The sequence below is a fragment of the Colobus angolensis genome, unplaced genomic scaffold (assembly GCF_000951035.1).
Source record: "Colobus angolensis palliatus isolate OR3802 unplaced genomic scaffold, Cang.pa_1.0 Scaffold145, whole genome shotgun sequence".
In the NCBI taxonomy this organism is placed as follows: Eukaryota; Metazoa; Chordata; class Mammalia; order Primates; family Cercopithecidae; genus Colobus; species Colobus angolensis.
In genome coordinates, this window is record NW_012114544.1 from 3,241,021 (window position 1) to 3,256,531 (window position 15,511).

The following is a 15,511-nucleotide window of genomic DNA, read 5'->3' on the forward strand; positions in this document are numbered from 1 at the left end:
TCTAAGCACCAGTCTCCCTCTGCCATCAGATTGGCTGCTTTAGGTGCACAGTTCTCTTCTCACCCTGTATTTGCTTTCTTCCCTTGCCTTTCTACCTCAGGCTTCCTTTTTTTTTTTTTTTTTTTTTTTTTTTTGAGACAGAGTCTCGCTCTGTCGCCCAGGCTGGAGTGCAGTGGTGCGATCTCAGCTCACTGCAAGCTCCGCCTCCCGGGTTCACGCCATTCTCCTGCCTCAGCCTCCCGAGTAGCTGGGACTACAGGCGCCCGCCACCTCACCCGGCTAGTTTTTCATATTTTTTTTTAGTAGAGACGGGGTTTCACCGTGTTAGCCAGGATGGTCTCGATCTCCTGACCTCGTGATCCGCCCGTCTCGGCCTCCCAAAGTGCTGGGATTACAGGCTTGAGCCACCGCGCCCCGCCCTACCTCAGGCTTCTTATGCATGTTTTTGCCACAGTCTTATTGCTTGCTGACTTGGAGGCTAGGGCTGGTCTGCACTTAGCTTAAGTGCAAAAAAAAAAAAAAAAAAAAAAAATCCTAAACCCAAAAGGGGCCAGCAAATAATTATAGAAGAATATTATGAGCTCAGCGGCTTCCCAGACCTTCATCTTCTCTCTGCCCTTGTTTTTCAGTCGCTCATCAGGCTCCTGAAGAGGCAGGAGCAGGAACTTCAGTGTCCTCATAGCTTTGTGAGGCAAAAATCTAAGTCCAGTTCTGTCCTCTGCCCCTCACCCACCACTGGCTATAAATGCCCTGTCTGTAGGTGGGGGATTCTGCATAGACTAGACTTGGGATTTTTTTTCGAACGGGCTGTTTTTCTCCATGGTACCCCCACTCTTCCACTGCTAACAGCATACACTCTGCAAGGGAAACCTGAGAAATGATTGTGAGTTCTCCTCAGAAAATAAGCATATCTTCCCACCCACAGCTACTTCAAGTGCCCATCAAACAAGAACCAGAATTATAAATAGTTACAACTTTACAATAATTGGCAACACATATACTATAGTATTTACAGCACCATAAATTCATCTGTTTCTCTGGTTAAGCAATCCCTGAGACAGAATAGTGTTCTGTGTTGGCCAAGGGAGACAGGGCCAATGCTCAGAACATGCAGGATATAGGGGCAGGAGGTGGCATGTTGTGGGGTCTCTGATCAATCTGCAGGGCCCAGCTCCTCCATGAACAGTGGGCTGTAGTGAGAAGCTTGCCAAGGAAGGCATATCGACTAGAGTTAGACTCTCCCCATTCTTAGCCCTGTAGTCCTTTGGCCTCAGTCACAGGTGCTCGGAGTCCTTTCAGGGTGGACAAATGTTTCAATGTTTTTGGCCTGTCCTGATTCTACCTGGGCACACAGGCTGCCCTGGCGGTGAGCTATCTGCTTTCTTAGGCAAAGCACCAGCAGCGTCAGCTTTTTCTTGCCTTTGTAGATCTGTTCGAGGTTGTTGATGAACTGAGCAAATCGCAGGTGGTCATCCTGGGGCAGCAGGAAGGACTCCAGAGCCTTGCTTAGAAATTCAATGAACTTTCCATAGTGGCGAGAGCTAATGTGTATTAGGCGTGAGTTTGTATTGTTGATATAAGTATTGATGGTGTCATCAGCATCATTGGCAACTCGCATAATGGAGCTTTGTCAATGGACGTGAACTTTCCAGAGCTACAGCGGCCTGGAGTGCCAGCCAGGCCAGGTGCAGTCACTGTGCAGTGTCGCACACAGGATGTCTGGAAGCACTGTGGCACAGTGCACACTCTTCATCACCAGGGGGATGAGAGCTGCCAGCTCATTCTTGCCCAGTGAGTGGCTGAGGGCACAAGCCCAGAGCACATCATTGATGGCTGTGTGGGTATCCTGGTTGTAGGCCAGGTTAAGATGGGTCATGGCCAGTGAGGCCAGCTTGAAGGCATGGAGCGGGTAGCCACGGAGCCCTGTGTAGTGGGCGATGGTGAACAGCTATGAATGGCTCATGCCACCAGCGTCAGCATCAGTGGCAATCTGGTAGGCTGCCTCAAAGGCAATGTGGTCTTCCTCACAGAGCGTAAGGGCTGACAGGGGCACAGGTCTGTGGAGGCTTCATAGCACACTGCAAGGCCAGTGTGTGAACACAGCTAGTCAATTCCTCCCGCTGTGGATAGTCAAGACTGAGGCACAGAATAGTGGTGTGGGATACGGCTGTGGCAGCTACAATACTAGTAGCCTCAGTAGAAGTGAAGAGTGTGTACCAGCTCTGCAAGATGCTCACCAGGGCCCACACACCTGTCAGGGAGAGCCTGAGCTCAGCTGTGCCATCTGGGTCCTGATTCAGGTCTGCCCAGATTACCATTTGGGGTTTGAACTTGGCCTGCATAGATGAGTTCTCCCTCCTCCTCAGCAACTTTGAGATGATCTGAGGCAAACCAGGGGAAGGGGAGCATCCCAGATGGCCAGACCCTGTTTGGGGTCTCTTGCTAACCCTTCCTTCCCTGGTTAGAAGGTTGAAGGTTTCTGCAGGTGCTCTCAGCCTCTCACAAGGATGGAGCAGTGGAGTCTGTGGTTTGCTTGCCCCCAGGCCAGGGTTGGAGATCTGCCAGGGGTTCTAGCTGAAGTGAGGCCTCTCAGGGTAGAGTCTTGTGCTGGGGATTTGGGCTTTAGAAAGGGTCCTGAGCCTCCAAGTTGTCTGGGGTTGCTCACAAGCATGGACAGGGATGGGGGGGAAACTACCTGGCCCACTACCTCCCAAGGGAGCACTTGAGTATTGGCAGCTGAAAATTCACTGTCTTAGATACGTCTCTGATGAGAGGGTTAAAGTTCTGCTGACATCAGGATATGGTTCACACAGTGAGAACAGGGCTTGGGCTGGCTAAACACAGGCCATCATCTCCCACCAGCAGCCACATCCTTTCTTAGGACATCAAGAATAGGAATAGGAAAGCTCAAAGGATTCATTGTCCCATCCCAAGCGTAGGGCCTAGAAATTCCTTTCCCCTAGGGATAGACAGAAGTGGGAGAATCACCCACTTCTGTAGCACAGGTCACCAACCACCGTACCATCTCCTGGCATCTCCAGTTAAGGACTGATAAGGTCATCTGCATCACCTGTAACCCAAGTCCCAGGGCCACGGTGAGCAGGGTGCTCTCGGTACTACTGACAGTGGGAGTAGCAATCTTGTGTGCATTTGGGCCAGTTTGAAGATAAGGAAAGAAGAATGAATGTGCTTTTCTTCTGTATTGCTTCCAGAATTGTTCAGAGTCTTAGTGTCTCTTTTGGTAGCAGTCAGCATGGCAGAGGCCAGTTCACACTGCTGTGATACCACATGGTGAGGGTAGGATGTGGCACCTACAGAAGCTGAGTTTTCTCTGTTTCATTTTTTTTTTTTTTTGAGATGGAGTTTTGCTCTTGTTTCCCAGGTTGAAGTGCAGTGGTGTGATCTCAGCTAACTGCAGCCTCCACCTCCTGGGTTCAAGCGATTCTCCTGCCTCAGTCTCCCAAGTAACTGGGATTACAGGCATCTGCCACCATACCTGGCTAATTTTTTTTTTTTTTGTATTTTTAGTAGAGATGGGGTTTCTCCATGTTGGCCAGGTTGGTCTTGAACTCCTGGCCTCAGATGATCCACCCACCTCAGCCTCCCAAAGTGCTGGGATTACAGGTGTGAGCCACTGTACCCGGCCAGAAGCTGAGTTTTCTAAAACAGGTAACCTTATGGCATGTAGGGCTAATTTATAGGACAGATCTGGATCATGAGGCAGCAGAGCTGAGAACAAATACTTGGCAAAGGTCTGCATGGGAATACTCTTTTAGTGGATGACTTCTCCCAGACTCCTCAAAGGGCCCCCTTCCAGCAGTAAGATACGCTGTTTGCAGTGTTTGCACTAGCTTATCATCAACCTGCAGCTCTTGGAGTTGGCTTAGGAGCTGCTCTTCATTACGGGACATCTTCTCCTGTGCGTAGAGGTCTTCAGGCATTATCGTCTGTTGACCCAGGTTCATCAATGCAACTTCCAGGGTCAACGACGGGTAGGACTTACTAGTGTTTGGGGAGCCTACAGCCACAGGTACATGTTGGTACACAGGAGTTCTGCTTTCATTCATATCTGACATCTCCAGATAGCCGTCATCATTCATGCGGCAGGCCTCAGTCAAAGTGAGAAAAAGGCAGCCAGTGGGATCAGGGGTAGCCTACCTGGCCCTCCAGGTTTGTGATGGTTGTGGCTCCTCTCTGCAACAATTCTTTCTTCTGATGCTTGTAGATTTCCAGTTGCCGCTGTTGCTGCAGCTTCAGAGTATTAATAATGGTCACTGTGAATCTGAGGGCCTCTTTTGGATAACCATGGGAATGTCGGGCATCAACCTGAGCACAGGCTGTAGGCACATGCTCAAGCCACAGTGACTGGCTTGGGGAATTAAAGAATAGTCTTTCACTTTCATGCTGGCAGGCGGGAGCTGTGTAAACATCACTGCTGATTATTTGCTGTAGGTGGCTGTCCTGTCAGTGTAATTCATGACCCTCAATGGCTCTTGTGAATATCGTATGTCTAGGTCTGGATAAGGAGTCTGGGCTGCAAATGGCATTCTGGGGAAGTGCACTGGTGATGTTGGGCAGCTCACGTCCATAGTTTCCATCCTCCAGGGAACAGACATCCAGGTCGCTCCACTTCTGCAGCTGCTGCAGCCAGCAGTATTTCTCCTCCAGTTTGCAGTGTGGATTTAAAATTATGCACACCCATAAAGCCCCCAGCTCATTCCAGAGTTGCCTGACCTTCCCTGTCAGGCTTGTTCCTTGCTGACTCCAGAGTGTGTCATGGATCAGCCATAAACTCCTCAGTTATTGGTATCAGAATCCTTGCTCCACTGGAATCTCTCATCCACAGTGTTTCTTGAACCTTGGCAAATATTGAGTTGAGTTGCTTTCCACAGTCATAGTAAGCCCCCTGGGAGAGAAATAACTTCACTTGCTCTTTCACCTCTTCTTCATCCAAATGCCAACAGTTCTCATTGTCAATGCTGGCCCCAGCTGTGGGGTCAGGAGCGCTGTTCACTTGGTTGATTTCTGAGTTGGAGGATAGAATCTTATCTGCCAGTTTCTGTGCAGTAGGAAGAACTTCAGTGTGGTGGTGTGACGTGATTAAATATCCAATGAAATTTTGCAGCTGGTCCCTATTCATCTGGAAAAAGGGTTTCAGAGATGGGAAGACACAAGTTTTCTCTTCTTAAAAATTAGGAAATAAACAAAAAGTATATTTTCTTTTATTAAAAACCGAGGTTAAAATAATATGATACTCATAAATACTTATATTTTCCCTTATAGTCTTTACATATTTAAATACTTTGACAGCTTTTTATTTTTATCATCATTACACATGGTTAACTTGTTCACTTGAATAGAAGAAGGGGAAAAAGTTGCTGTTCTGGAGAACATCTTTCCACTTCTGCATAACCCACATTTAACTTCTAAAACATTAATTACATTTGCAGTGAGGCAAACAGAAAGTGTTAGAAGGGCAGTCAAACCTCATGTATTAGGGATAAGCTGGTGGCCTTTGAGAGTGCAGAGAATTATGCTGTCCATTGCATATTATTTTTCATTAATGTCTTTGAAGCAGCGCTAACAATGCAGAGCAGCTGATTCTACCTCCTTTAAACTTTCCCTCTTTCCCCCTTCCAATTGACCCTGTGCCTCAGGTCACAAAATTTTTCACTGCCTATTACTGCAAAAATATTTTCACTAGCAATTCCAATGGTAAAGTCCAATGGCAGTGGTTCTCAATTGCACCTCTTAAAACTTATAACAGCACGGTTGCCATGTGCTTATAGCTGAGGAAATAATGGAATTCTAAATAGTTATCCAACAATTTGTTCCCGATCCATAATTATGTATACCAAAATAAATCTATCTCAATTTAATGTGGGGTGATACATAGCTTTACATATATAGTTGAAGTCTTTGTGAAAGCATGCAAATACATGTATGACTTTAACTTTGACAGTTACCCCAGCTGAGCACTATCAATTTGCTAAAATTATTTAAAAATACTTATCATTTAAATCTTGAATGTTGAACTCTTACCATCAGTATTTCCTGAAATGGAATTTAGAACCATTTGATCATGGTGTTTTTCTAGGACATTGTTTCTTCCTGCTTTTTGCCACTAGATGGAAGAAGCAGGTTAACAAAATGATATTTTTGGTGCTTCATTCAACTCTACCAAGAAACACCACATAACTGTGTTTAAAATACTGACAACCTCAGCATGCTTTCATTTATCTATTTTTACTGCATTATTCTTTTTGCATGAATACTGGATCTAAGAACTGTATTTTTGTAGAGATTAATTTTCTTTTTATTATTTCGATTACTGGAAATTTGAAAAGTAACCAAGAAAGAAAACAATTGCCAGCTGAAGAGGAAAGCTAAGAATTACATAAAAATATCCACAATAGGTATGCCACAAAGTAATTCTTAGCATGCATTATTGCCAAGGAAGCACACATTATTGCCCTTGTTGAAGACAGTAGACTAGGTACTGTGAAACACACAAGAAATGACTCGGGTACAGCTCCTACTTATAAAATTTTTACATTCTAGAAGAGAGCTAAGCAAGAGGTAAGCCAAATGAATTTATACATACTCTTAGAATAAGGTAGAGATGGATAAATATCAAAATCACAGATACAATATTTGGGATGCACATGGTAGGTGGGGAGGGAGGTTTGGAATATCACTTTTATCTGAGAACATTAGGGATTACTTCCTGAAGAAACTGGATCCTTGAAGTAGGAGGGGCAGAGAATAGCATTCCAGTGATAGAGACAGAATGAACAAAGGCACAGAGGCAGGAAACGGCAATTTAAAAAAATGTTTAAAGATGAAAGAATAGTACATTTTAAAATAATTTAAAAGCTTGCATATAGAGGACATTGTAAGTGATACTTTTTATGCAGATGATAGATACAGGAAGTATACTCACAAACTAAGGCATCGTCTAAGAGAAGCACCCTAGATGCTGGGAAAGTGAAGTTTCAGCTTGGAAATGGAAGGTCACCCAAGTTGAAAGAACCTGAAATGGAAATTCTAGCTTCCATTTGATGCCAGTGTTTTATCAGATGTAGGCTTACTGTGCACATGGGTCTACCAATTGTTGGGAAGATTCCATAAGGGAAATGTAAGTTCTGACTTACAAAGGCAGCTTCCTATGGCTTCTATTCACCTTCAATAATCTTAAGCATGCTTGAAAGAAGACGAAGGTGGTAAACATTGTCATTTGACTCCAAGAAACCAATATTTAACCCGTAAAACTGCATGTTGTACCATCTACCTCCTTACCTAGCAGTATATTCATATGGATGATCAAAGAATTCTATTCCAGCCACTAAAGGCAATGATCTTGAGCCTTGATATTATAAGTGGCTATAAAATTATCCAGCTTTTAAACCCAACCACAGAATATGATTTTATGACCTTCTGTGGAAGTGTAGCTACAGGTTAACTAAAGGTTATAAAGTAATATTTCCTTTTTATAGTTCTGAATTCACTGGCTTGTAATTTCAGAGATCACCTTGTTCTATAGTGGGACAAGCTTTACAGTATTATAATTTTGTATAACCCAATGAGGACCTTGTAACTTTTTCTTTTCTGAATTCAGATTTTTATATCTTTTCTATGATATTGTTTGTGTCTAGTTCACCATTTTAATTGCTAAAATTACATGTAGGAGACTATATAATTCTTTTGGCTCTGGAGTAAAGACTTCATATCATTTTAAGTCTCATTTACCTACTTTGTTTTATATCTTGCTTACAAGTAAGATGCAGTTAAAACTTAAATATTATTTTACATCTTAATGGGTAAAAATGCTGTTCATTAAATCTTACTTAAATTTGATATATATGTGATACTATATAGGATTATTAGATTACCTAAAAATTATATACATACATATATATCATTTCCAATTAATAAATTTTGATTATAAACCTCACTTTTTATTATAAAAAGTCACTTTGTATCAATAGCTCTCTCTACATGCTTATTTTTCTGAATTCAAAGTAAATATCCTAGTGATTTTAACATACCTACATCATCCATGTTTGAATCTAGTTAGATAAAGTTAATAATTTTATTTTGCTGACCCTTCCCATCCTTTATAGAATATAAGCTGATTGTCCTACAAAGAGAAGATGCCAGTTTGATTTTATGATATTTTCTGCCTATCTACAATTAAAATTTTTAAAAAATCATAACTCAGTAGTAGTATTAGATATAAAAATATGTAATTTCAAATGTATTTGTCAGAAGGATAAAAAAATGGCCACAGAAACCTACATGAGTTATTGTTTATCTTTTAGGGCCCTGTATATGTAGGCAAGGTAGTGAATAGTGGCAATTATTTGAAAAAGGTGGGCAAAATGTAAAATCCTATAGTAGAAGAAATGATACAGCAAGAAGTTTTTAGCCTACTTACCCAAACTGTGTATTTACATTGATTCTATTGACCCAATATAATCGCACAACTCTTGTAATTCTTTGCCCTTATAGATGAAAGGGGAACATCTTGGAATAAAATTCTCTAATTCTGATACAACTCAGCCCTAACTTTAATGCTGCTTGGTTTCCTATTATTCTGATTGGAAAATCATTAGTAATTTTCCTGCAGAGAGTTTTAAAAATGAAATCTGTCAAAAAAGGTTATACAGCTAAACAAAACCTGCCCACTGAAAGAGTGTTATCTGCTCTTTTATTGACTTTTAGAAGTGTACTTCTTCCAGTTTAGAGAAATTTAATTCTGCCTTGCAGGAATCATAGCATTTTGGCCAAATAAAATCTCTTTGTCACTATAGGTTGTAGGATGTTCCTCTGTGAAAACCTGATTTAAAAAACAAAAAACAAAAATCAACTCATCAGGTCAAATTCTGTTTTATGTAGTAAGTGCTGGCATCAAGTGGGAATTTCATGAATTTAACAGAAAGCAGACTAAGCATTTGAGAATTTGGTAAGCATCAAGCTATTTTAGAATACAGCAGCAGTTGAGCATTAGGGTGCCTAAAAATGGTGTGTGTGTGTGTGTGTGTGTGTGTATTTGCACTGAGCTTTACTTATACATAAAGTAGGCTTTGTAAAATAGAAATCTTGCTTAAGAAGTTTCACACCAGAGAACATTTGATTACCAGAATTTTTAAAATGTATTATTTGTCCACATACACTCATTTTATTGTGTTCTATACATTTTCGGGTTAACATTTGATATTTCCAAACTACATAACCAAACAAGTGAAATTTCATACTAAATTTAAAATTATTTTGACATTTTGAACTTTTACTGAAGATGACAGTTTTATTGAAATTTGCAAGTTGCTAGAAGAACATCTTTGACCATGTTGGGATATTAGAAAGAACATAATCTATTTACAAAAAGAGGAAAAAGAATAAATATAATACATTTTAAAAATCATTCTAATTCTATTTTTAAGCAAAAGTAGCTCAGAGCTAGGCACAATTTGGGCATGTTTAGGAGCAAAAGAACAATCATACCACTGACTATATGGAGTTTTAAACTTTTTTGCACATAAATTTCTTCTGCTTTTATGATGGGATAGTTTTCTAAATGGCTGTTTAGACCAATGTTTTGTCATAATTTATTCTTGGCTTTAAATTTTGTTTTCTTTTCTTTAGTCAGAGTCAGTTTGGTTAATTTTCTCTGCATAATGAGGAAAGAATAATTACAAAGACATGAATGTATTCTGCACTAGGAAATTCAAGAAGTATTATGTTGTAGTGAGAAAATAAAGAGTTCTATTGAATTGAGTTCAATTGTATTCTTTAAGATCCTTTTGTCTTATAAACATTGCCTAAGAGTCATTTGAAATCAAGACTATAACTTTGAAAATAAAACCTTACCAGTGTAGTTAGGAGAAATCGGGATAGAAATAAAGAATAAATAAATAAAATAAATTGGATTAAGACTTCAGATTTCTCAGGGTATTTTGGTTTTTCTATACATCTTCCAGAGCGATTTTTCTAAAACACAAAACTTGTCAGTAAATTCCCTGCTTACCTTCAGTGGGCCACATGGCTTCAGCATAAACTCGAATGTCAGCCCAGTGATCCGCACCCTTTCTGCCAACATCACTTTTTTCACCACACCCCATCCACCATGTCCCTTATGCTGATTTATCTCCTATCTCCCCTCAGCTTTCTCATGGTTCTGGGCTTTTGTTCATGCTATTTCCTCCATTTGTAACATAATTGTTTTCTTTCCTGTTCTGTTCCTGCACATCCTGTGAGGTCTTTGCTGGCACTCCCGTGTTGCAGGCCGAAAGAGTGAGGGTCGTGATCAACTCAATATACCACTGGAGGCCACATGAGTAAAATGTAAACAGCAAACTCTTCCCCTAAATGCAGAATGTTGACAAACTGACAAACTGCGTCTGCCGCCCAAAAGGACTGCTGAGGGCAGTCACAACCCAGGTGCAAGTGGTTCTCACCATTAGGCATAATTGAAGCCTGTTAGTAACAATATGAATCTGTGATCCATTAAGCAGCTGACCAATCGTTACCTCCTTCTCCCTGCTCTTGTTACCCAATAAGGGCTGTAGATGCTTAGGCGGCTGCCTTTGCTCACTAGAAGCAGGGAGTCTTTTCTTCTTCTCTTCTCTCTTCTTCCCCATGCTAGCCTTTCCTTAAAACAGTTACGTTTGTCTTAAGTTTTAATTTCTTCTTTAAAACAGTTTCTTTTGTATTAAGTTTTCATTTCTGCGTTGGTCCCTTCGTTCAGTCTTGTATTGACGGTCTCAAGCAGTAACAGTAGTAACTGCTGTGGTGACGGTCTCAGGTAGTAACCCTGGCAGCGCGCTCTTGCAGTTCCCACCATCAGAAGTAGAGGCTCCGTGCTCTGTGTGCCCCTACTTCTATTAAGGCACTTTTCATGCTGTTTTCTCACATGTTGCTCACATTTGTGTGCTTTTCCACTGAATTGTGAGTCATCTAAGTCCAAGGGACCGGTCTTGTTTTTGTAATTTCAACATCTAGAACAAAAAAGTCATGCTTACATAATGTTTATTAATTTAATGTATACCTAGGTCAGAACAACATTCTAATACATTTTGGGAGGGCACATAAGTCAGCAGCTAGCATAGAATGTGAGCAATAAATACTAACTGATGCGATTACTTTCAGCTTTCAAAAAATTGAAATTAAAGTAGGCAAAATAAGCATCCATAAGATAGTTACATTAAATATATGTATTTTCCTTTCTTGTGTAGCTCAAGTTCCAGGACGCTTTTTTTTTTTTTTTTTTTTAGACGAGTCTCACACTGTTACCCAGGCTGCAGTGGCGCGATCTTCGCTCACTGCAAGCTCCGCCTCCCGGATTCACGCCATTCTCCTGCCTCAGCCTCTCCGGGGTAGCTGGGACTACAGGCGCCCGCCACCACGCGGGGCTAATTTTTTGTGTTTTTACTAGAGACGGGGTTTCACCGTGTTAGCCAGGATGGTCTCGATCTCCCGACCTCGTGATCTGCCCATCTTGGCCTCCCAAACCAAGAGGCTTTTCTGACTACTCCAACTCATATTTATCTCCATGTTTCTATCACCTTTCTGTGTATTCCAGTCAGGTTCTTAATGCTTTTTTTTGAACTATTCATTAGTTTGTAGATGTGCATTTTGGTTTTTTCCCCTAATAATAAAGATTATAACTTTTTAAGGGCAGGGATTACATCTTCAGTTCTTTGAATTTCCTTTATAGAACCTAATGAGCAGCTGCATATAGTCTATTCTCAAATTGTTTGTGGAATGAATAAAAACATGTTTATGTTGGTAAACCTTGTAAACATAGGTAATGTACCTGTATTAAGTCACAACAAGCAACTCTTCAAACAATTTTTTTGTAGAAATTTTGCTATGGGTAAAAACATTTTAATGCAATTAATATAATTTAAAAAATGTAATGAAGTGTTCATTGCCTTGAGGATATTGGTAAAAATGTTATTTGAGCTTAATTACATCAAGATCAGGGGAAGAAGAAACACACTGCTTTACTTATATCATGGTATTTGATCTTCTGTCTAATTTTAGTATTTGGAATATAAAATTAACACAACATGGAACAGTACACCAGTGATGCACAGGCCTGTGACTCTCACATTTAAACTTTGGGCTCGAGGCTTACTAATGGAAGTGAATGCTCCAATTTTCAATGATCCCCCAGCACCATCAGGGGCACCAGGGCAACCTTTTAATGAACTCTAGGCGTATGAAGGTGAGAGATTTTGTATTTTGAGTGTCAACAGTGAGAAAAATGAAGAACACAGAATATGATATGCGGCCATATTTGCTTATTTATCTTGGAGTTTCCAAATACCTCGGCATATTCAACGTGAGTATCTGAAAAATTTAATGACTCAGAAAGCTGGGCCAAAGACTGTGTGAACCAGAATTGAGATTTTTGGAATGAACAGTCTATATTTGATAAGCAGGTAAGAAAATTATCCATGAAACAATATTAATTAGTAATTAATGTGAAAATGTTAGTCCACGTAGTCAATACAGATAATTGTTTTATTTTGGGTATTGAGTGGTATTTGCAAAGCACTAAATTTAGATTGACAGTGTTCTCTGAAGTTCTAGGAACTATGAGTTAAAACTGTGCCCCTTAAAAATGTTACAGCCGTATTGTGATGCTTAGTTCTAAAAAATTATCTATAGCTTTTGAAGAAAGATTTTAAATCTAGACATTTTGTGTTTGTAAAATTTATAGACTTCACTGACTAATTTAGGTGAAAATCAGGTGACTGTTTCAGAGAATCATAATATATTGGAACTCTGCCTGTGAAGGATCCAGTCAGTTAGCTCCCTTAAATACACCTGTCCCTACAGTATGGAGTGAAATATTTGCAAACTGCATGGAACAAAAGACTAATGTATAGAATCTATAAGTAATTTAATAAGAAAAAAGCAGACAAAGGATATGAATAGGCACTTCTCAAAGGAAGACGTAAAAGCAGCCAACAAACATGCAAAAAATGGTTCATCATACCTAATCATCACAGAGATGTAAATCAAAACCGCAATATGATACCATTTCACACCAATCAGAATCACTATTACTGAAAAGTCAAAAAATGACAGATGTTGTCGAAGTCTAGAGACAGGGGAACTCTTATATACTGTTAGTGGGAATGCAAATTAGTTCAGCCCGTGAGGAAAGCAGTTTGGAGATGTCTCAAAGAACTAATAATAGAATTAAACCATTTGAGTCAGCAACCCCATTACTGGGTATATACCGAAAGGAAAATAAATTATTCTACCAAAAAGACACCTATAAGCGTATGTTTATTGCAGAACTATTCACAGTAGCAAGGACAGGGAATCAAAGCAAGTGCTCATGAATCTTGGATTGGATAAGGAAATGAGGTAATGATGCACCATGCAATAGTATACAGCTATAAAAAAGAATGAAGTAATGTCCGTTGCAGCAACATGGATGCAGCAGAAGGCCAGTATCCTGAGAAAATTAAAATAGATAAGAAAACCAAATACCATATGTTCTAACTTACAAGTGGGAGCTACCATTGGGCACATGTGGAAACAAAGATGAGAACAATAAACACTGAGAATTCCAAAAGGGAGGAAGAAGGAAGTGGGGGACAAGCATTGAAAAACTACTTATCAGGTATCATGTACATTACTTGGGCAATGGGATTATTAAGTGCCCAAACTGCAACATCATGCAGTATACCTATGTTACAAATAAGCACACGTTCTCCCTGAATCTAAAATAAAAATAATAAAATGCTTTGTGGTATAATATATATTATATTATTAGATGATATATATATATATTGTCTACAGCTGAGGTTTCTTGACTTAAAACTCAGAACCTTCCAATATATCATGATACTCTGTTTTGAAAAAATCGATTTCTTAGGATACTAGAATTTAATCAGTAGACAGTCTTTGTTTGGAATCACTTTGGATAATATTTACAATTTCCTCATGAACATGAAAACCTGTATTCTTTCTTTACCCTAAACCGTATATACCTAAATATGAACTTGTCCTCCTGCAAAATCTCTTCATTTCTAACTTTCCAGTTCAGTTAAGTTATTCTCCAGCTTACCAGCTTTCAGAGTCTGGTGTTATCATTGACCTCTTAGTCATTTGTTGTTGTCCACAAACAGTTATCAATTCTTGTTAATTCCTCTTTGCAGCTATCCCTTGAATATGTTCCTTCATTTCCATCATCAGCATTGCTGCTTCAAGACCATCTAGACTATTATAATACGGTCTCAGAGAATGTACTTGCTGCCAGTGCCTCTATTCCACACTCAATGACCCGGCTAGCTGTCGTGAAACACCACTTTGATTATGTCACTCCATTGTTTTCAAGAAGATTAGTAGCTTGCAAGATTAAGCTCAAATCTGAACCTCTGAATACACAGAATTTTTTTTTCTTTTTGCCTACCCCAATCCTTCATTTTAAACCTCATTAAAATGTCACCTCCTCTGTGAATCCTTCTAAAACAATTTCAGTTTATGGTGATTATCTTTTGAGTTTCTGCAACATGCATTACCTGTGCCATTCACTTAAAAGTGTATTATATACTGCTTTGTGGCATTTACATAACACCATATTGAATCTTCTCTTGTATTTTTGACTGCTGCTTAAACTCTTATGCATTGTCTTATTTCCTTTGTTTTATTTTAAAATCCGTGAAGGCAAGAATATGTATTTTCTGTCTCCTGAGTGAATTTATTGTAAAGCTAATGAGGCTTATGCTTCAGGGCTCACTTGCATGGATACCTTCTAAGATTCTGTGTCTAACTGTGTCAAAATTCTGTATTTATTTTTTTTCAGAGTTCCCCCAAATTGTGTAAACTTCTGGCCCCACAAACCCTGACTCCGGCCCTGAATGGCAATGATGGCTAGCAAGTTCATTGCGTGCTTACTGTTGAGACGGTTTTGCTGTACTACAGTATTTCTCTTTGGCTGCAGGTAGAAAGAACACCCCTCCCCAACCCTACCACGGTTCCGGTATAATTATGTTAATCTCCAAATTTATAACAAAAAATATAGAAATCCAGCAGAAGCAAAGGCACATAAGGCAAGAGAAAATATAGGATTTCTCAGAACAGCTTCCTTTGGTCCTGCAGTCTTGGTAGTGACACAGTTACAGCCGGGCTCAGTCATGAAGGCTCTGAGAAGCTGAATACTTCGTTATGTCATTCCTCTTTATGTTTGGGATTTATATTATCATCCAAGAAAATATTCTACTAGCAATAAGAAGTATCTGAAGACATCTGCATTTTTCTGGCTCTCAAGTCAAAGGAAGCATCAGAAGGTCAGAAGCTTAAGGAGGGATAGAGAAATAGAAACACATCAGTATCCAGGATGCCCTGAGCAGGATTTCTGTTCCCAGCTTGGTAGCATTCTAGCAAGTGCTTTACACTTGTTCCTTTAATCCTCATGGCAATCCTGTAAGAGAGGCATGGTTGTTTCTGTAGGTAGCTAGTTAGGTATGAGCAGAGTATACACATAGAC

General features: G+C 40.0%; 1 pseudogene; it reads right to left on the minus strand.

Annotated features, from left to right (window-relative positions):
• Positions 1 to 1,270: 1,270 nt before the first annotated feature.
• Positions 1,271 to 10,121, minus strand: LOC105507207 (annotated as a pseudogene).
• Positions 10,122 to 15,511: the final 5,390 nt, after the last annotated feature.